The sequence below is a fragment of the Gymnoscopelus microlampas genome, assembly GCF_963454915.1.
Source record: "Gymnoscopelus microlampas genome assembly, chromosome: 4".
Taxonomy (NCBI): Eukaryota; Metazoa; Chordata; class Actinopteri; order Myctophiformes; family Myctophidae; genus Gymnoscopelus; species Gymnoscopelus microlampas.
This window is the reverse complement of record NC_139941.1, coordinates 22786966-22810376: the sequence shown is the minus strand read 5'-3', so window position 1 is coordinate 22810376 and position 23411 is coordinate 22786966.

The following is a 23411-nucleotide window of genomic DNA, read 5'->3' as shown; positions in this document are numbered from 1 at the left end:
CGAAAAAATGCTGGTGACGAAAAATGACGAAAAATGCTGGTGACGAAAAATGACGAAAAATGCTGGTGACGAGAAATGACGAAAAATGCTGGTGACGAAAAAATGCTGGTGACGAAAAATGACGAAAAATGCTGGTGACGAAAAAAATGCTGGTGACGAAAAAATGCTGGTGACGAAAAATGACGAAAAATGCTGGTGACGTAAAAAATGCTGGTGACGAAAAAATGCTGGTGACGAAAAATGACGAAAAATGCTGGTGACGAAAAAAATGCTGGTGAAAAATGACGAAAAATGCTGGTGACGAAAAATGACAAAAAATAGTGGTGACGAAAAAATGCTGGTGACGAAAAATGCTGGTGACGAAAAAATGCTGGTGATGAAAAATGACGAAAAATGCTGGTGACGAAAAAATGCTGGTGACGAAAAATGCTGGTGAAGAAAAAATGCTGGTGACAAAAAATGACGAAAAATGCTGGTGACGAAAAATGACGAAAAATGCTGGTGACGAAAAAATGCTGGTGACGAAAAATGACGAGAAATGCTGGTGACGAAAAAATGCTGGTGACGAAAAATGACGAAAAATGCTGGTGACGAAAAAAATGCTGGTGACGAAAAAATGCTGGTGACGAAAAATGACGAAAAATGCTGGTGACGAAAAATGACGAAAAATGCTGGTGACGAAAAAATGCTGGTGACGAAAAATTACAAAAAATGCTGACAAAAAATGCTGGTGACGAAAAATGCTGGTGACGAAAAAATGCTGGTGACGAAAAATGACGAAAAATGCTGGTGACGAAAAAAATGCTGGTGACGAAAAAATGCTGGTGACGAAAAGTGACGAAAAAATGCTGGTGACGAAAAATGTCAAAAAATGCTGGTGACGAAAAATTACGAAAAATGCTGGTGACGAAAAAATGCTGGTGACGAAAAATGACAAAAAAATGCTGGTGACGAAAAAATGCTGGTGACGAAAAAAATGCTGGTGAAAAATGACGAAAAAATGCTGGTGACGAAAAAATGCTGGTGACGAAAAAAATGCTGGTGAAAAATGACGAAAAATGCTGGTGACGAAAAATGACGAAAAATAGTGGTGACGAAAAAATGCTGGTGACGAAAAAATGCTGGTGATGAAAAATGACGAAAAATGCTGGTGACGAAAAAATGCTGGTGACGAAAAATGACGAAAAAATGACGAAAAATGCTGGTGACGAAAAAATGCTGGTGACGAAAAATTACAAAAAATGCTGGTGACGAAAAATGACGAAAAATGCTGGTGACGAAAAAATGCTGGTGACGAAAAAAATGCTGGTGAAAAATGACGAAAAATGCTGGTGACGAAAAATGACGAAAAATAGTGGTGACGAAAAAATGCTGGTGACGAAAAAATGCTGGTGATGAAAAATGACGAAAAATGCTGGTGACGAAAAAATGCTGGTGACGAAAAATGACGAAAAAATGCTGGTGACGAAAAATGCTGAAAAATGCTGGTGACGAAAAAATGCTGGTGACGAAAAATGCTGAAAAATGCTGGTGACGAAAAAATGCTGGTGACGAAAAATGACGAAAAATGCTGGTGACGAAAAAATGCTGGTGACGAAAAATGACGAAAAATGCTGGTGACGAAAAAAATGCTGGTGACGAAAAAATGCTGGTGACGAAAAATGACGAAAAATGCTGGTGACGAAAAATGACGAAAAATGCTGGTGACGAAAAAATGCTGGTGACGAAAAATGACGAAAAATGCTGGTGACGAAAAATGACGAAAAATGCTGGTGACGAAAAATGACGAAAAATGCTGGTGACAAAAAAAATGCTGGTGACGAAAAAATGCTGGTGACGAAAAATGACGAAAAAATAATGGTGATGAAAAATGACGAAAAATGCTGGTGACGAAAAATTACGAAAAATGCTGGTGACGAAAAAATGCTGGTGACGAAAAATGACAAAAAATGCTGGTGACGAAAAAATGCTGGTGACGAAAAATTACGAAAAATGCTGGTGACGAAAAATGACGAAAAATGCTGGTGACGAAAAATGCTGAAAAATGCTGGTGACGAAAAAATGCTGGTGACGAAAAAATGCTGGTGACGAAAAATTACGAAAAATGCTGGTGACGAAAAAATGCTGGTGACGAAAAATGACAAAAAATGCTGGTGACGAAAAAATGCTGGTGACGAAAAATTACGAAAAATGCTGGTGACGAAAAATGACGAAAAATGCTGGTGACGAAAAATGCTGAAAAATGCTGGTGACGAAAAAATACTGGTGACGAAAAAATGCTGGTGACGAAAAATGACGAAAAATGCTGGTGACGTAAAAAATGCTGGTGACGAAAAAATGCTGGTGACGAAAAATGACGAAAAATGCTGGTGACGAAAAAATGCTGGTGACGAAAAAATGCTGGTGACGAAAAATGACGAAAAATGCTGGTGACGAAAAATGCTGGTGACGAAAAATGACGAAAAATGCTGGTGACGAAAAAATGCTGGTGACGAAAAATGACGAAAAATGCTGGTGACGAAAAAATGCTGGTGACGAAAAATGCTGGTGACGAAAAATGCTGGTGACGAAAAAAATGCTGGTGACGAAAAAATGCTGGTGACGAAAAATGACGAAAAATGCTGGTGACGAAAAATGCTGGTGACGAAAAATGACGAAAAATGCTGGTGACGAAAAAATGCTGGTGACGAAAAATGACGAAAAATGCTGGTGACGAAAAATGACGAAAAATGCTGGTGACGAAAAAATGCTGGTGACGAAAAATTACAAAAAATGCTGACAAAAAATGCTGGTGACGAAAAATGACGAAAAATGCTGGTGACGAAAAAATGCTGGTGACGAAAAATGACGAAAAATGCTGGTGACGGAAAAATGCTGGTGACGAAAAATGACGAAAAATGCTGGTGACGAAAAAAATGCTGGTGACGAAAAAATGCTGGTGACGAAAAATGACGAAAAATGCTGGTGACGAAAAAATGCTGGTGACGAAAAATGACGAAAAATGCTGGTGACGAAAAATGACGAAAAATGCTGGTGACGAAAAAATGCTGGTGACGAAAAATGACGAAAAATGCTGGTGACGAAAAAATGCTGGTGACGAAAAATGCTGGTGACGAAAAATGCTGGTGACGTAAAAAATGCTGGTGACGAAAAAATGCTGGTGACGAAAAATGACGAAAAATGCTGGTGACGAAAAAATGCTGGTGACGAAAAATGCTGGTGACGAAAAATGCTGGTGACGTAAAAAATGCTGGTGACGAAAAAATGCTGGTGACGAAAAATGACGAAAAATGCTGGTGACGAAAAAAATGCTGGTGAAAAATGACGAAAAATGCTGGTGACGAAAAATGACGAAAAATAGTGGTGACGAAAAAATGCTGGTGACGAAAAATGCTGGTGACGAAAAAATGCTGGTGATGAAAAATGACGAAAAATGCTGGTGACGAAAAAATGCTGGTGACGAAAAATGCTGGTGACGAAAAAATGCTGGTGACAAAAAATGACGAAAAATGCTGGTGACGAAAAATGACGAAAAATGCTGGTGACGAAAAAATGCTGGTGACGAAAAATGACGAGAAATGCTGGTGACGAAAAATGACGAAAAATGCTGGTGACGAAAAAAATGCTGGTGACGAAAAAATGCTGGTGACGAAAAATGACGAAAAATGCTGGTGACGAAAAATGACGAAAAATGCTGGTGACGAAAAAATGCTGGTGACGAAAAATTACAAAAAATGCTGACAAAAAATGCTGGTGACGAAAAATGACGAAAAATGCTGGTGACGAAAAAATGCTGGTGACGAAAAATGCTGGTGACGAAAAATGCTGGTGACGAAAAAAATGCTGGTGACGAAAAAATGCTGGTGACGAAAAATGACGAAAAATGCTGGTGACGAAAAATGCTGGTGACGAAAAATGACGAAAAATGCTGGTGACGAAAAAATGCTGGTGACGAAAAATGACGAAAAATGCTGGTGACGAAAAATGACGAAAAATGCTGGTGACGAAAAAATGCTGGTGACGAAAAATTACAAAAAATGCTGACAAAAAATGCTGGTGACGAAAAATGACGAAAAATGCTGGTGACGAAAAAATGCTGGTGACGAAAAATGACGAAAAATGCTGGTGACGGAAAAATGCTGGTGACGAAAAATGACGAAAAATGCTGGTGACGAAAAAAATGCTGGTGACGAAAAAATGCTGGTGACGAAAAATGACGAAAAATGCTGGTGACGAAAAAATGCTGGTGACGAAAAATGACGAAAAATGCTGGTGACGAAAAATGACGAAAAATGCTGGTGACGAAAAAATGCTGGTGACGAAAAATGACGAAAAATGCTGGTGACGAAAAAATGCTGGTGACGAAAAATGCTGGTGACGAAAAATGCTGGTGACGTAAAAAATGCTGGTGACGAAAAAATGCTGGTGACGAAAAATGACGAAAAATGCTGGTGACGAAAAAATGCTGGTGACGAAAAATGCTGGTGACGAAAAATGCTGGTGACGTAAAAAATGCTGGTGACGAAAAAATGCTGGTGACGAAAAATGACGAAAAATGCTGGTGACGAAAAAAATGCTGGTGAAAAATGACGAAAAATGCTGGTGACGAAAAATGACGAAAAATAGTGGTGACGAAAAAATGCTGGTGACGAAAAATGCTGGTGACGAAAAAATGCTGGTGATGAAAAATGACGAAAAATGCTGGTGACGAAAAAATGCTGGTGACGAAAAATGCTGGTGACGAAAAAATGCTGGTGACAAAAAATGACGAAAAATGCTGGTGACGAAAAATGACGAAAAATGCTGGTGACGAAAAAATGCTGGTGACGAAAAATGACGAGAAATGCTGGTGACGAAAAATGACGAAAAATGCTGGTGACGAAAAAAATGCTGGTGACGAAAAAATGCTGGTGACGAAAAATGACGAAAAATGCTGGTGACGAAAAATGACGAAAAATGCTGGTGACGAAAAAATGCTGGTGACGAAAAATTACAAAAAATGCTGACAAAAAATGCTGGTGACGAAAAATGACGAAAAATGCTGGTGACGAAAAAATGCTGGTGACGAAAAATGACGAAAAATGCTGGTGACGAAAAAAATGCTGGTGACGAAAAAATGCTGGTGACGAAAAGTGACGAAAAAATGCTGGTGACGAAAAATGTCAAAAAATGCTGGTGACGAAAAATTACGAAAAATGCTGGTGACGAAAAAATGCTGGTGACGAAAAATGACAAAAAAATGCTGGTGACGAAAAAATGCTGGTGACGAAAAAAATGCTGGTGAAAAATGACGAAAAATGCTGGTGACGAAAAATGACGAAAAAATGCTGGTGACGAAAAAATGCTGGTGACGAAAAAAATGCTGGTGAAAAATGACGAAAAATGCTGGTGACGAAAAATGACGAAAAATAGTGGTGACGAAAAAATGCTGGTGACGAAAAAATGCTGGTGATGAAAAATGACGAAAAATGCTGGTGACGAAAAAATGCTGGTGACGAAAAATGACGAAAAAATGACGAAAAATGCTGGTGACGAAAAATGCTGGTGACGAAAAATTACAAAAAATGCTGGTGACGAAAAATGACGAAAAATGCTGGTGACGAAAAAATGCTGGTGACGAAAAAAATGCTGGTGAAAAATGACGAAAAATGCTGGTGACGAAAAATGACGAAAAATAGTGGTGACGAAAAAATGCTGGTGACGAAAAAATGCTGGTGATGAAAAATGACGAAAAATGCTGGTGACGAAAAAATGCTGGTGACGAAAAATGACGAAAAAATGCTGGTGACGAAAAATGACGAAAAATGCTGGTGACGAAAAAATGCTGGTGACGAAAAATGCTGAAAAATGCTGGTGACGAAAAAATGCTGGTGACGAAAAATGACGAAAAATGCTGGTGACGAAAAAATGCTGTTGACGAAAAATGACGAAAAATGCTGGTGACGAAAAAAATGCTGGTGACGAAAAAATGCTGGTGACGAAAAATGACGAAAAATGCTGGTGACGAAAAATGACGAAAAATGCTGGTGACGAAAAATGCTGAAAAATGCTGGTGACGAAAAAATGCTGGTGACGAAAAAATGCTGGTGACGAAAAATGACGAAAAATGCTGGTGACGTAAAAAATGCTGGTGACGAAAAAATGCTGGTGACGAAAAATGACGAAAAATGCTGGTGACGAAAAAAATGCTGGTGAAAAATGACGAAAAATGCTGGTGACGAAAAATGACAAAAAATAGTGGTGACGAAAAAATGCTGGTGACGAAAAATGCTGGTGACGAAAAAATGCTGGTGATGAAAAATGACGAAAAATGCTGGTGACGAAAAAATGCTGGTGACGAAAAATGCTGGTGACGAAAAAATGCTGGTGACAAAAAATGACGAAAAATGCTGGTGACGAAAAATGACGAAAAATGCTGGTGACGAAAAAATGCTGGTGACGAAAAATGACGAGAAATGCTGGTGACGAAAAAATGCTGGTGACGAAAAATGACGAAAAATGCTGGTGACGAAAAAAATGCTGGTGACGAAAAAATGCTGGTGACGAAAAATGACGAAAAATGCTGGTGACGAAAAATGACGAAAAATGCTGGTGACGAAAAAATGCTGGTGACGAAAAATTACAAAAAATGCTGACAAAAAATGCTGGTGACGAAAAATGACGAAAAATGCTGGTGACGAAAAAATGCTGGTGACGAAAAATGACGAAAAATGCTGGTGACGAAAAAAATGCTGGTGACGAAAAAATGCTGGTGACGAAAAGTGACGAAAAAATGCTGGTGACGAAAAATGTCAAAAAATGCTGGTGACGAAAAATTACGAAAAATGCTGGTGACGAAAAAATGCTGGTGACGAAAAATGACAAAAAAATGCTGGTGACGAAAAAATGCTGGTGACGAAAAAAATGCTGGTGAAAAATGACGAAAAATGCTGGTGACGAAAAATGACGAAAAAATGCTGGTGACGAAAAAATGCTGGTGACGAAAAAAATGCTGGTGAAAAATGACGAAAAATGCTGGTGACGAAAAATGACGAAAAATAGTGGTGACGAAAAAATGCTGGTGACGAAAAAATGCTGGTGATGAAAAATGACGAAAAATGCTGGTGACGAAAAAATGCTGGTGACGAAAAATGACGAAAAAATGACGAAAAATGCTGGTGACGAAAAAATGCTGGTGACGAAAAATTACAAAAAATGCTGGTGACGAAAAATGACGAAAAATGCTGGTGACGAAAAAATGCTGGTGACGAAAAAAATGCTGGTGAAAAATGACGAAAAATGCTGGTGACGAAAAATGACGAAAAATAGTGGTGACGAAAAAATGCTGGTGACGAAAAAATGCTGGTGATGAAAAATGACGAAAAATGCTGGTGACGAAAAAATGCTGGTGACGAAAAAAATGCTGGTGAAAAATGACGAAAAATGCTGGTGACGAAAAATGACGAAAAATAGTGGTGACGAAAAAATGCTGGTGACGAAAAAATGCTGGTGATGAAAAATGACGAAAAATGCTGGTGACGAAAAAATGCTGGTGACGAAAAATGACGAAAAAATGACGAAAAATGCTGGTGACGAAAAAATGCTGGTGACGAAAAATGACAAAAAATGCTGGTGACGAAAAAATGCTGGTGACGAAAAATTACGAAAAATGCTGGTGACGAAAAATGACGAAAAATGCTGGTGACGAAAAATGCTGAAAAATGCTGGTGACGAAAAAATGCTGGTGACGAAAAAATGCTGGTGACGAAAAATTACGAAAAATGCTGGTGACGAAAAAATGCTGGTGACGAAAAATGACAAAAAATGCTGGTGACGAAAAAATGCTGGTGACGAAAAATTACGAAAAATGCTGGTGACGAAAAATGACGAAAAATGCTGGTGACGAAAAATGCTGAAAAATGCTGGTGACGAAAAAATGCTGGTGACGAAAAAATGCTGGTGACGAAAAATGACGAAAAATGCTGGTGACGTAAAAAATGCTGGTGACGAAAAAATGCTGGTGACGAAAAATGACGAAAAATGCTGGTGACGAAAAAATGCTGGTGACGAAAAAATGCTGGTGACGAAAAAATGCTGGTGACGAAAAATGACGAAAAATGCTGGTGACGAAAAAAATGCTGGTGACGAAAAAATGCTGGTGACGAAAAATGACGAAAAATGCTGGTGACGAAAAATGACGAAAAATGCTGGTGACGAAAAATGCTGGTGACGAAAAAAATGCTGGTGACGAAAAAATGCTGGTGACGAAAAATGACGAAAAATGCTGGTGACGAAAAATGACGAAAAATGCTGGTGACGAGAAATGACGAAAAATGCTGGTGACGAAAAAATGCTGGTGACGAAAAATGACGAAAAATGCTGGTGACGAAAAAAATGCTGGTGACGAAAAAATGCTGGTGACGAAAAATGACGAAAAATGCTGGTGACGAAAAAATGCTGGTGACGAAAAATGACGAAAAATGCTGGTGACGAAAAAATGCTGGTGACGAAAAATTACAAAAAATGCTGACAAAAAATGCTGGTGACGAAAAATGACGAAAAATGCTGGTGACGAAAAATGACGAAAAATGCTGGTGACGAAAAAAATGCTGGTGACGAAAAAATGCTGGTGACGAAAAATGACAAAAAAATGCTGGTGACGAAAAAATGCTGGTGACGAAAAAAATGCTGGTGAAAAATGACGAAAAATGCTGGTGACGAAAAATGACGAAAAATAGTGGTGACGAAAAAATGCTGGTGACGAAAAAATGCTGGTGATGAAAAATGACGAAAAATGCTGGTGACGAAAAAATGCTGGTGACGAAAAAAAATGCTGGTGACGAAAAATGACGAAAATGCTGGTGACGAAAAAATGCTGGTGACGAAAAATGACGAAAAATGCTGGTGACGAAAAATGACGAAAAATGCTGGTGACGAAAAATGACGAAAAATGCTGGTGACGAAAAAATGCTGGTGACGAAAAAATGCTGGTGACGAAAAATGACGAAAAATGCTGGTGATGAAAAATGACGAAAAATGCTGGTGACGAAAAATGACAAAAAATGCTGGTGACGAAAAAATGCTGGTGACAAAAAATGACGAAAAATGCTGGTGACGAAAAATGACGAAAAATGCTGGTGACGAAAAAATGCTGGTGACGAAAAATGACGAAAAATGCTGGTGACGAAAAAAATGCTGGTGACGAAAAAATGCTGGTGACGAAAAATGACGAAAAATGCTGGTGACGAAAAATGACGAAAAATGCTGGTGACGAAAAAATGCTGGTGACGAAAAATGACGAAAAATGCTGGTGACGAAAAAAATGCTGGTGACGAAAAAATGCTGGTGACGAAAAATGACGAAAAAATGCTGGTGACGAAAAATGACAAAAAATGCTGGTGACGAAAAATGACGAAAAATTCTGGTGACGAAAAATGACGTAAAATGCTGGTGACGAAAAAATGCTGGTGACGAAAAATGACGAAAAATGCTGGTGACGAAAATGACGAAAAATGCTGGTGACGAAGAAATGCTGGTGACGAAAAATGACGAAAAAATGCTGGTGACAAAAAATGACAAAAAAATGCTGGTGACGAAAAATGACGAAAAATGCTGGTGACGAAAAAATGCTGGTGACGAAAAATGACAAGAAATGCTGGTGACGAAAAAATGCTGGTGACAAAAAATGACAAAAAATGCTGGTGACGAAAAAATGCTGGTGACGAAAAATGCTGGTGACGAAAAAATGCTGGTGACGAAAAATGACGAAAAATGCTGTTGACGAAAAATGACAAAAAATGCTGGTGACGAAAAAATGCTGGTGACAAAAAATGACAAAAAATGCTGGTGACGAAAAAATGCTGGTGACGAAAAATGACGAAAAATGCTGGTGACGAAAAAATGCTGGTGACGAAAAATGACGAAAAATGCTGTTGACGAAAAATGACAAAAAATGCTGGTGACGAAAAAATGCTGGTGACGAAAAATGACGAAAAAATGCTGGTGACGAAAAATGACAAAAAATGCTGGTGACGAAAAATGACGAAAAATTCTGGTGACGAAAAATGACGTAAAATGCTGGTGACGAAAAAATGCTGGTGACGAAAAATGACGAAAAATGCTGGTGACGAAAATGACGAAAAATGCTGGTGACGAAGAAATGCTGGTGACGAAAAATGACGAAAAAATGCTGGTGACGAAAAATGACAAAAAAATGCTGGTGACGAAAAATGACGAAAAATGCTGGTGATGAAAAAATGCTGGTGACGAAAAATGACAAGAAATGCTGGTGACGAAAAAATGCTGGTGACAAAAAATGACAAAAAATGCTGGTGACGAAAAAATGCTGGTGACGAAAAATGACGAAAAATGCTGGTGACGAAAAAATGCTGGTGACGAAAAATGACGAAAAATGCTGTTGACGAAAAATGACAAAAAATGCTGGTGACGAAAAAATGCTGGTGACAAAAAATGACGAAAAATGCTGGTGACGAAAAATGACGAAAAATTCTGGTGACGAAAAAATGCTGGTGACGAAAAAATAGTGGTGACGAAAAATGACGAAAAATGCTGGTGACGAAAAAAATGCTGGTGACGAAAAATGACGAAAAATGCTGGTGACGAAAAATGCTGGTGACGAAAAATGACGAAAAATGCTGGTGACGAAAAAATGCTGGTGACGAAAAATGACGAAAAATGCTGGTGACGAAAAAATGCTGGTGACGAAAAATGCTGGTGACGAAAAATGCTGGTGACGAAAAAAATGCTGGTGACGAAAAAATGCTGGTGACGAAAAATGACGGAAAATGCTGGTGACGAAAAATGACGAAAAATGCTGGTGACGAAAAATGACGAAAAATGCTGGTGACGAAAAAATGCTGGTGACGAAAAATGACGAAAAATGCTGGTGACGAAAAATGACGAAAAATGCTGGTGACGAAAAAATGCTGGTGACGAAAAATTACAAAAAATGCTGACAAAAAATGCTGGTGACGAAAAATGACGAAAAATGCTGGTGACGAAAAAATGCTGGTGACGAAAAATGACGAAAAATGCTGGTGACGGAAAAATGCTGGTGACGAAAAATGACGAAAAATGCTGGTGACGAAAAATGACGAAAAATGCTGGTGACGAAAAATGACGAAAAATGCTGGTGACGAAAAAATGCTGGTGACGAAAAATTACAAAAAATGCTGACAAAAAATGCTGGTGACGAAAAATGACGAAAAATGCTGGTGACGAAAAAATGCTGGTGACGAAAAATGACGAAAAATGCTGGTGACGGAAAAATGCTGGTGACGAAAAATGACGAAAAATGCTGGTGACGAAAAAAATGCTGGTGACGAAAAAATGCTGGTGACGAAAAATGACGAAAAATGCTGGTGACGAAAAAATGCTGGTGACGAAAAATGACGAAAAATGCTGGTGACGAAAAATGACGAAAAATGCTGGTGACGAAAAAATGCTGGTGACGAAAAATGACGAAAAATGCTGGTGACGAAAAAATGCTGGTGACGAAAAATGCTGGTGACGAAAAATGCTGGTGACGAAAAAAATGCTGGTGACGAAAAAATGCTGGTGACGAAAAATGACGAAAAATGCTGGTGACGAAAAATGACGAAAAATGCTGGTGACGAAAAAATGCTGGTGACGAAAAATGACGAAAAATGCTGGTGACGAAAAAAATGCTGGTGACGAAAAAATGCTGGTGACGAAAAATGCTGGTGACGAAAAAATGCTGGTGACGAAAAATTACAAAAAATGCTGACAAAAAATGCTGGTGACGAAAAACGACGAAAAATGCTGGTGACGAAAAAATGCTGGTGACGAAAAATGACGAAAAATGCTGGTGACGAAAAAAATGCTGGTGACGAAAAAATGCTGGTGACGAAAAATGACGAAAAAATGCTGGTGACGAAAAATGACAAAAAATGCTGGTGACGAAAAATGACAAAAAATGCTGGTGACGAAAAAAATGCTGGTGACGAAAAAATGCTGGTGACGAAAAATGGCGAAAAATGCTGGTGACGGAAAAATGCTGGTGACAAAAAATGCTGGTGACGAATAATTACGAAAAATGCTGGTGACGAAAAAATGCTGGTGACGAAAAATGACAAAAAATGCTGGTGACGAAAAATGACGAAAAATGCTGGTGACGAAAAAAATGCTGGTGACGAAAAAAATGCTGGTGACGAAAAAATGCTGGTGACTAAAAATGACAAAAAATGCTGGTGATGAAAAATGACGAAAAATGCTGGTGACGAAAAAATGCTGGTGACGAAAAATGACGAAAAATGCTGGTGACGAAAAAATGCTGGTGACGTAAAATTTGCACTTCTATGGTAATATATATGTATTTTTTAAATGCATCCAAGGCTAAAAGCAGCTCCGAAGTGGTTGAGTTACAGGGTGATTAACATTAGAAACAGTAGAAAATCAGTACAAAGCATATTGTAAGTGTAGGCTACTCAGTGTTACTGTGAAACTGGGCCTGAGTGGGCCTGGCCGAGTTTGTTGCATTGAAAATGCATCCAAGCTTGGAAGTGGTTGAGCTCAGGTGGTCATACATCAGTAAGAAGGCCTACCTAGGGAATAATCATAGTATACCTTCAAGAAAAAACTAGAACACAACACTGCCTGAAACGTACTCCTAACAGGTTTTTTGGGGAACATTTTTTTTCCCGTTTCGGTAGTGACACCATTGTGTCACTACCGAAACGGAAAAAAGTCCAGAGCTCGATGAATGTTAGGGACCAAAAAAAAGTCACTACCAATCAACTTTAAATTGCCTGAAACGTACTCCTAACAGGTTTTTGGGGGAACATTTTTTTTTCCGTTTCGGTGGTGTCACTACCGAAACGGGAAAAAATGTACTAAGTCCAGAGCTCGATGAATGTTAGGGACAAAAAAAAAGTCACTACCAATCAACTTTAAATTGCCTGAAACGTACTCCTAACAGGTTTTTGGGGGAACTTTTTTTTTTTCGTTTCGGTAGTGACACCATTGTGTCACTACCGAAACGAAAAAAAAATTACTAAGTCCAGAGCTCGATGAATGTTAGGGACCAAAAAAAAAGTCACTACCAATCAACTTTAAATTGCCTGAAACGTACTCGTAACAGGTTTGTGGGGGAACATTTTTTTTTCTCGTTTCGGTAGTGACACCATTGTGTCACTACCGAAACGGGAAAAAAATGACTAAGTCCAGAGCTCGATGAATGTTAGGGGCCAAAAAAAAAGTCACTACCAATCAACTTTAAATTGCCTGAAACGTACTCCTAACAGGTTTTTTGGGGAAATTTTTTTTTTTTTTCGTTTCGGTAGTGACACCATTGTGTCACTACCGAAACGGGAAAAAAAAAGAAAAAACATTTTTTTTTTTCGTTTCGGTAGTGACACCATTGTGTCACTACCGAAACGGAAAAAAAATTACTAAGTCCAGAGCTCGATGAATGTTAGGGACCAAAAAAAAAGTCACTACCAATCAACTTTAAATTGCCTGAAACGTACTCCTAACAGGTTTTTGGAGGAACTTTTTTTTTTTCGTTTCGGTAGTGACACCATTGTGTCACTACCGAAACAGAAAAAAAATGACTAAGTCCAGAGTTCGATGAATGTTAGGGACCAAAAAAAAAGTCACTACCAATCAACTTTAAAATTGCCTGAAACGTACTCCTAACAGGTTTTTGGGGGAACATTTTTTTTTTCGTTTCGGTAGTGACACCATTGTGTCACTAACGAAACGGAAAAAGAATTACTAAGTCCAGAGCTCGATGAATGTTAGGGACCAAAAAAAAAGTCACTACCAATCAACTTTAAATTGCCTGAAACGTACTCCTAACAGGTTTTTGGGGGAACAATTTTTTTTCCGTTTCGGTGGTGTCACTACGGAAACGAAAAAAAAAATACTAAGTCCAGAGTTCGATGAATGTTAGGGACCAAAAAAAAAGTCACTACCAATCAACTTTAAATTGCCTGAAACGTACTCCTAACAGGTTTTTGGGGGAACATTTTTTTTTCTCGTTTCGGTAGTGACACCTGTGTCACTACCGAAACGGAAAAAAAATTACTAAGTCCAGAGCTCGATGAATGTTAGGGACCAAAAGAAAAGTCACTACCAATCAACTTTAAATTGCCTGAAACGTACTCCTAACAGGTTTTTGGGGGAACATTTTTTTTCCGTTTCGGTAGTGACACCATTGTGTCACTACCGAAACGGAAAAAAAATTACTAAGTCCAGAGCTCGATGAATGTTAGGGACCAAAAAAAAAGTCACTACCAATCAACTTTAAATTGCCTGAAACGTACTCCTAACAGGTTTTTGGGGGAACAATTTTCTTTTCGTTTCGGTAGTGTCGCTACCGAAACGGAAAAAAAATTACTAAGTCCAGAGCTCGATGAATGTTAGGGACCAAAAAAAAAGTCACTACCAATCAACTTTAAATTGCCTGAAACGTACTCCTAACAGGTTTTTGGGGGAACAATTTTTTTTTCGTTTCGGTAGTGTCGCTACCGAAACGGAAAAAAAATTACTAAGTCCAGAGCTCGATGAATGTTAGGGACCAAAAAAAAAGTCACTACCAATCAACTTTAAATTGCCTGAAACGTACTCCTAACAGGTTTTTGGGGGAACAATTTTTTTTTTCGTTTCGGTAGTGTCGCTACCGAAACGGAAAAAAAATTACTAAGTCCAGAGCTCGATGAATGTTAGGGACCAAAAAAAAAGTCACTACCAATCAACTTTAAATTGCCTGAAACGTACTCCTAACAGGTTTTTGGGGGAACATTTTTTTTTCCGTTTCGGTAGTGACACCATTGTGTCACTACCGAAACGGAAAAAAAATTACTAAGTCCAGAGCTCGATGAATGTTAGGGACCAAAAAAAAAGTCACTACCAATCAACTTTAAATTGCCTGAAACGTACTCCTAACAGGTTTTTGGGGGAACAATTTTTTTTTCGTTTCGGTAGTGTCGCTACCGAAACGGAAAAAAAATTACTAAGTCCAGAGCTCGATGAATATTAGGGACCAATAAAAAAGTCACTACCAATCAACTTTAAATTGCCTGAAACGTACTCCTAACAGGTTTTTGGGGGAACAATTTTTTTTTCGTTTCGGTGGTGTCACTACCGAAACGGAAAAAAAATTACTAAGTCCAGAGCTCGATGAATGTTAGGGACCAAAAGAAAAGTCACTACCAATCAACTTTAAATTGCCTGAAACGTACTCCTAACAGGTTTTTGGGGGAACATTTTTTTTTCCGTTTCGGTAGTGACACCATTGTGTCACTACCGAAACGGAAAAAAAATTACTAAGTCCAGAGCTCGATGAATGTTAGGGACCAAAAAAAAAGTCACTACCAATCAACTTTAAATTGCCTGAAACGTACTCCTAACAGGTTTTTGGGGGAACATTTTTTTTTTCGTTTCGGTAGTGTCGCTACCGAAACGGAAAAAAAATTACTAAGTCCAGAGCTCGATGAATGTTAGGGACCAAAAAAAAAGTCACTACCAATCAACTTTAAATTGCTTGAAACGTACTCCTAACAGGTTTTTGGGGGAACATTTTTTTTTTCGTTTCGGTAGTGTCGCTACCGAAACGGAAAAAAAATGACTAAGTCCAGAGCTCGATGAATGTTAGGGACCAAAAGAAAAGACACTACCAATCAACTTTAAATTGCCTGAAACGTACTCCTAACAGGTTTTTGGGGGAACAATTTTTTTTCCGTTTCGGTAGTGACACCATTATGTCACTACCGAAACGGAAAAGAAATTACTAAGTCCAGAGCTCGATGAATGTTAGGGACCAAAAAAAAAGTCACTACCAATCAACTTTAAATTGCCTGAAACTTACTCCTAACAGGTTTTTGGGGGAACAATTTTGTTTTCGTTTCGGTGGTGTCACTACCGAAACGGAAAAAAAATTACTAAGTCCAGAGCTCGATGAATGTTAGGGACCAAAAAAAAAGCCCAAAAGAGAAATTTAATGTCTCTGCGGGAGTAATTGGTTCGACTCAAGACTCTTGGGTCTTGAGTCTTGGGACTCAAGACTCAAATCCTGGAAATCAAATCCTGGAAATGGCAAATCAGCATGTGTCTGTCTCCCTGGGGAACTGGAAAAAGTTCCAAGGAATTAGTCATGCCCTGAGTATGTAATTGTTCCAAAAAAAACATTACATACTCGGGGCATGACTAATTCCTGGAACTGAAAAAACTATAATACTCTGGTGTTGACTAAACCCTGGAACTAACTAAACTATAATACTTTACTTACTACACTTAACTTGCAATCAGCAAACACCGCAGGGAATTGAACCCCATCCAAGTAAACCGGGAGTTCCATACCAGTGTCTTTTGCTTCTTGGCTTATTTACAGGTTGAAGATAAAGTCTGTAAACAGACCATCTGCTCTAAAGAGCCAAGTTTGAGAACCACCGGTTTAAACAACATTTAGGAAGGAAGCCCAAAAAACGACAACCACCACTATTTATAAGCCACTTTGCAGACAAACAAGCCCAAAGTCACTTATAATAAGCAGACATGGCAACACTGATCACAGGTTTCTGTTGTGGCTGTTCTTCAGAATTTACTACAGACTAATACTACAATTACTTCACAATACAATGGTGGTGGTTGCCTTAAATAAGTCTTAATGTGATGAGCTGTGTGATGAACAGTTGCCTTCAACAACAATAATAAACCAGAAACAACAAATGAAGATATACAAGCTTCTAGCCTTGTAGATCTGCTATTTTTGACGAATGTTTCCACCCAGAATAAAAAGTTAAGTATACAGTTATTTTCAACTTGTGTTTTTCAGTAACAGAAGTCTCCCAGTCTCTCCAGCTCTTTAATAAACATGTTCAGGTAGGCGACAAAAACTCTAATCAAGAGAGAGTACCCATTTATCAGCTTCATTTATACAGTGTTCCAGTACTCGGTAGCACTTTACAATAATGACCCGTTATAAAGCATTTATAAACGTTTATAAGTAGTTTGTAGACTATTAACAAATCATTAACAACCTGTTTGTTGACATTCGTAAATGATTACTAAAACCTTTATAACTACAGTTACAAATCATTTATAAAGTATTAGTAAGTAGTGAACTATTCATTAATAAGCCATTTATACACATCTGTAAAAGATTATTAAATCATTTGTAACGACCCATTCTAAAGCATCTATAAACATTTATAAGCAGTTTGTAGACTATTAACAAATCATTAACAACCTGTTTATTGACATTCGTAAATGATTACTAAAACCTTTATAACTACGGTTACAAATCATCTATAAAGGTATTTTATGACTATTCATGAATAAGACATGTATAATATATCTGTAAATGATTATTAAATCATTTGTAACTGATGTTACATAATATATACAAGCTATTGGTAGCTTGTTCTTGTTTAACATATGCTTTGTTAAACATTCCTAAAGTATCTATAAATCCTTAATACATGTTATTATGTGCCCTATAGTAAAGTGAAGACAGTTCATCATTTACAACTGTCTGTTAATGTGTTTGTTCATGTTTAACATGCTTTGTAAAACATTCCTAAAATATCTAAGACTATGCATTATTATACTCTACCAGGAAGGCTGTACTTGTCAACCATCTGTTAGCTCAATGGGTTGAGACGCAGTATTCATGATCCAGAGGCCATGAGTTCAAATCCCACTGATGTCATTCCTATGATTCTTTCCTTTGCAAACTGGCTTCCAGAAGATCAACTGAAAACTACCAGGAAGGCTATATTTGTCATCCAACTGTTAGCTCAATGGGTTGAGACGCAGTATACATGATCCAGAGGCCATGAGTTCAAATCCCATTGATGTCTTTCTATGATTCTTTCCTTTGCAGACTGGCTTCCAGAAGATCAACTGAAAACTACCTGGAAGGCTGTACTTGTCAGCCATCTGTTAGCTCAATGGGTTGAGACGCAGTATTCATGATCCAGAGGCCATGAGTTCAAATCCCATTGATGTCTTTCCTTTGCAGACTGGCTTCCAGAAGATCAACTGAAAACTACCAGGAAGGCTATATTTGTCATCCAACTGTTAGCTCAATGGGTTGAGACGCAGTATACATGATCCAGAGGCCATGAGTTCAAATCCCATTGATGTCTTTCCTATGATTCTTTCCTTTGCAGACTGGCTTCCAGAAGATCAACTGAAAACTACCGAGAAGGCTGCACTTGTCAGCCATCTGTTAGCTCAATGGGTTGAGACGCAGTATTCATGATCCAGAGGCCATGAGTTCAAATCCCATTGATGTCTTTCCTATGATTCTTTCCTTGAGTGGGTTCGATTTCCACTCCGAGTCATGTGTCCCCGGTAACTTGGGGCAACGGATAAATTGACTGATATTCTTCGTGATGATTCCCTTTGCAGAATAACTTCTAGAAAAACAAGTTAAAACCACCAGGAAACCTGTAACTCTCAGCCAACAGCATAGCTCAACTGGTAGAGCGTCTGTCCAATAACATGACTTGACTTGACTTGAGTGGGTTCGATTCCCACTCAAGGCAAGTGTCCCCGGTAACTTGGGGCAATGGATAAATTGACTGATATCCGTAGAATAACTTTTAGGAGTGTGCTGGTTCAAATCCAGTTCAACCCAGGACCGAGCGGTCCTGGGTTCGATTCCCACTAACGTCAAGTCCCCGGTAAATTGGAGCAGCGGATAAATTGACTGATATCCGTAGAATAACTTGTAGGAGTGTCCTGGCCCCAAGTTACCGGGGACACTTGACTCAAGTGGGAATCGAACCCACTCAATTCAAGTCAAGCCATGTTATTGGACAGACGCTCTACCAGTCGATTTATGCTGTTGGCTGAGAGTTACAGGTTTCCTGGTGGTTTTAACTCGTTTTTCTAGAAGTTAGTCTGCAAAGGGAAGCATCACTAAGGATATCAGTCAATTTTTCCGTTGCCCCAAGTTACCGGGGACACTTGACTCGAGTGGGAATCGAACCCACTCAAGTCAAGTCAAGTCATGTTATTGGACAGACGCTCTACCAGTTGAGCTATGCTGTTGGCTGAGAGTTACAGGTTTCCTGGTGGTTTTAACTTGTTTTTCTAGAAGTTAGTCTGCAAAAGGAAGCATCACTAAGGATATCAGTCGTTTTTATCCATTGCCCCAAGTTACCGGGGACACTTGACTCGAGTGGGAATCGAACCCACTCAAGTCAAGTCAAGTCATGTTATTGGACAGACGCTCTACCAGTTGAGCTATGCTGTTGGCTGAGAGTTACAGGTTTCCTGGTGGTTTTAACTTGTTTTCTAGAAGTTAGTCTGCAAAGGGAAGCAGCACTAAGGATATCAGTCAATTTATCCGTTGCCCCAAGATACCGGGGACACTTGACTCGAGTGGGAATCGAACCCACTAATGTCAAGTCAAGTCATGTTATTGGACAGACGCTCTACCAGTTGAGCTATGCTGTAGGCTGAGAGTTACAGGTTTCCTGGTGGTTTTAACTTGTTTTTCTAGAAGTTAGTCTGCAAAGGGAAGCATCACAGTAAAGACACCAGTGGGATTTGAACTCATGGCCTCTGGATCATGAATACTGCGTCTCAACCCATTGAGCTAACAGATGACTGACAAGTACAGCCTTCCTGGTAGAGTATAATAATGCATAGTCTTAGATATTTTAGGAATGTTTTACAAAGCATGTTAAACATGAACAAACACATTAACAGACAGTTGTAAATGATGAACTGTCTTCACTTTACTACTATACTACTACTTCACTACTATAGGGCACATAATAACATGTATTAAGGATTTATAGATACTTTAGGAATGTTTAACAAAGCATATGTTAAACATGAACAAGCTACCAATAGCTTGTATATATTATGTAACATCAGTTACAAATGATTTAATAATCATTTACAGATGTATTATACATGTCTTATTCATGAATAGTCACAAGTAAGACGCGCGAACGCGGGAAGCGAACGCATCTGGAAAAGAGCAATAAGAATAGAAAGGAATGAGCAATTGTATAGAAGTGGGTGGATTTCAGGCATGTTTTTCTTTTTGGGGCAAACTGTTCTCAAACTACGGCGTTTTCAACTTGCCATCCGGCCTGAAATATGCACAAATGACATGGAATTATTAGATATCCCAATAGATGAACTCGTGTAGATGCTTGTAGATGTGTTATTTTTGACTGTAGCTGCTATATTTATGTCAGAGGAGTATAATTAGTCGCCGAGGGGCAGGCGGATTTCAGGCATGTTTTTCTTTTTGGGGCAAACTGTTCTGAAACTACGGCGTTTTCAACTTGCCATCCGGGCTGAAATATGCAGAAATAACATGGAATTATTAGATATCCCAATAGATGAACTCGTGTAGATGCTTGTAGATGTGTTATTTTTGACTGTAGCTGCTATATTTATCTCAGAGGAGTGTAATTAGTCACCGAGGGGCAGGCGGATTTCAGGCATGTTTTTCTTTTTGGGGCAAACTGTTCTCAAACTACGGCGTTTTCAACTTGCCATCCGGCCTGAAATATGCAGAAATGACATGGAATTCTTAGATATCCCAATAGATGAACTCGTGTAGATGCTTGTAGATGTGTTTTTTTTGACTGTCGCTGCTATATTTTTCTCAGAGGAGTGTATTTAGTCACCCTGGGGCACAGGCGAATTTCAGCCACACTGTAGTGCATGCAGGCAATGACAGCATGAGTCACAGGGGGGCAGCCAATGAGAGCGTGAGTCACATGGGGGTGTGGCTGCACACATACTGCACACAGACAGACAGAGACACAAAGACAGCACGTTTTCATAGTATGCTCCACTTGCGCTTCCGCTGCGTTCGCAATAAAATACCTTTATAGATGATTTGTAACCGTAGTTATAAAGGTTTTAGTAATCATTTACGAATGTCAATAAACAGGTTGTTAATGATTTGTTAATAGTCTACAAACTGCTTACAAACGTTTATAGATGCTTTAGAATGGGTCGTTACAAATGATTTAATAATCTTTTACAGATGTATATAAATGGCTTATTCATGAATAGTTCACTACTTACTAATACTTTATAAATGATTTGTAACTGTAGTTATAAAGGTTTTAGTAATCATTTACAAATGTCAACAAACAGGTTGTTAATGATTTGTTAATAGTCTACAAACTACTTATAAACGTTTATAAATGCTTTATAACGGGTCATTATTGTAAAGTGCTACCCAGTACTCAAATGTTTTACTTAAGTAAAAGTATCAATACTCAAAACTTTTCAGGCAATCATTTACCTAAAACGTTTGTATTAAAGTTAAGTGATCAGAACTTTAACTGTTTTTGTTAATTGTACTTCTATATATAGATTACCAAACTCAAAAGTCAGATGTATTCAGAACTGAAACCTTTTAGTTACTTGTACTTCTGTAAATCGATAACCATGATTTACTCAAATAATTGTAGTTAGTACTACATGTACTTTTTATTCATGATTAATTAAATATATTTATTATATCAACTCAAATATGTATTTGTGCTAAATGGCTACGCTGAGCTTGATCGCCACACCCCAAATTAGCCATCTTTACGACTTCAGCATTATTATTGCACAAATTTAATGACCAGAAGTCTAGCTTCACATTTGCACTTTTTTATAGAATTGTCATATCAGAAGACAGACCCTTGCAGCATAGAGAATAGTTATACCCTTCCAGACAAGAGTCATATCCCGGCGGACACAGTCGTCTTCAAGGCAAGAGTCGAAGTCAGAATGCAACATATACCTTATAGACGCCGGTAGGGAGGGGCAACTATTATTCGCTTATAGATTCCAAGTACTTGGAATCAACTCTCTATTAATGTTAGCACAGAATCATAACAACACGCTTCCCTAAAGGCAAGGCTCCTTTTGGTCAGAGGAGGCATCTCTGCTTTCAGAGCTCGCTCTGTTCGGGACGGACATAGGGTCCTTCAAGACATAAGAGCTCTGACTGGAAGGGTATGACTATTCTTTACACTGCGAAGCTCGGTCTTCTGATATGACATTCTATAAAAAGTACACATGTGAAGCTAGAATTATGGGTATTGAATTCATTGTTATATGGGTATTGAATTCCCATTATATTGGAGCGCCAATGGAAGGGGAAGGCTGCTTCCGTACACGCTCCTCAGCGTCGCAACATTTTTCCTTCTTTTTAGTATTTTTAAGCCTTTTATTTTTTTCCTACACCGTCGGGTGTCTAAGTTATGACAGACAAGCACTTCTGGACACCAGCACAGCGATCACACACAGAATTCCGGACTTTTTCGCGGATAACCCTCCACCAGCTGGGTGGTGGGAGATCTTCCCTTTGTCTTGTGGGAGATCTTCCCTTTGTCTCGGCGGGGATCATAGCATGGAAACGGCGAAAGAGGCGAGCGCGTCCTGACCGTCGGAGGACAAGAGCGGGCCTTCGAAAATGTTCAAAAATAGCAGATGTCCAAGCTCACAGCGCGGCACGAAGTGACGCGCTGTGAGCTTGTAGATCTGCTATTTTTGAATAGCAAACATATAAATGGATAAAGTGGTTAAAATGTTTATGATGCTATATTAACTACTTTAGCTGGGGACCCCCTGAAATCCCCCCAAGGACCCCTGGAGGTCCCCTGACCCCACTTTGAGACAGGCTAAGAGCTGAAGGGTGTTTGTAGCTGCGTTAGCATTGGGAACCGTATCCATCACACTGTCAGAGGTAAAGATAAAACATTACAATACCAGTGGTCCTCAAACTTTTACATTTCAAAGACCACCATAACAGGTCCATTTGTACACTAAAGAGTTAGACCTGTAATCGTCCATTTGGTCATCAACAATTATAATGATAATGAAGGATCTCAACCCTATACAATGAACATAAAGAATAAACCGGGTAAATACAACACAATGAATATAAAAATAAAACATAAACCTAAAACATAAACTATGTAAGGGTAAATACAACAAAAGAATAAACCAGGTAAATACAACAATGACTATAAAAATAAAACAAACCATGTAAGGCTAAATACAACACAATGAACATACAGAATACAACAAACCATGTAAGGGTAAATACAACACTATGAACATAAAGAATAAAACAAACCACGAAAGGGTAAATACAACACTATGAACACAGAATAAAACAAACCATGTAAGGGTAAATGCAACACAATGAGCGTAAAGAATAAAACATAAACCATATAAAGGGTAAATACAACACTATGAACATAAATAAAACAGACCATATAACGGGTAAATACAACACTACGAGTAGGGCACTGCAGGGAATTGAACCCCATCCCAGTAAACCAGGAGAACCACACCAGAGCCTTTGTTTTTGTTTTGTTGTACAGATATTCAAATTAATATTTGTACAAAAAAAACTCTTGCTGACCTCCATCTATCCCGTCACAGTTCATCCATTTACCAATTTA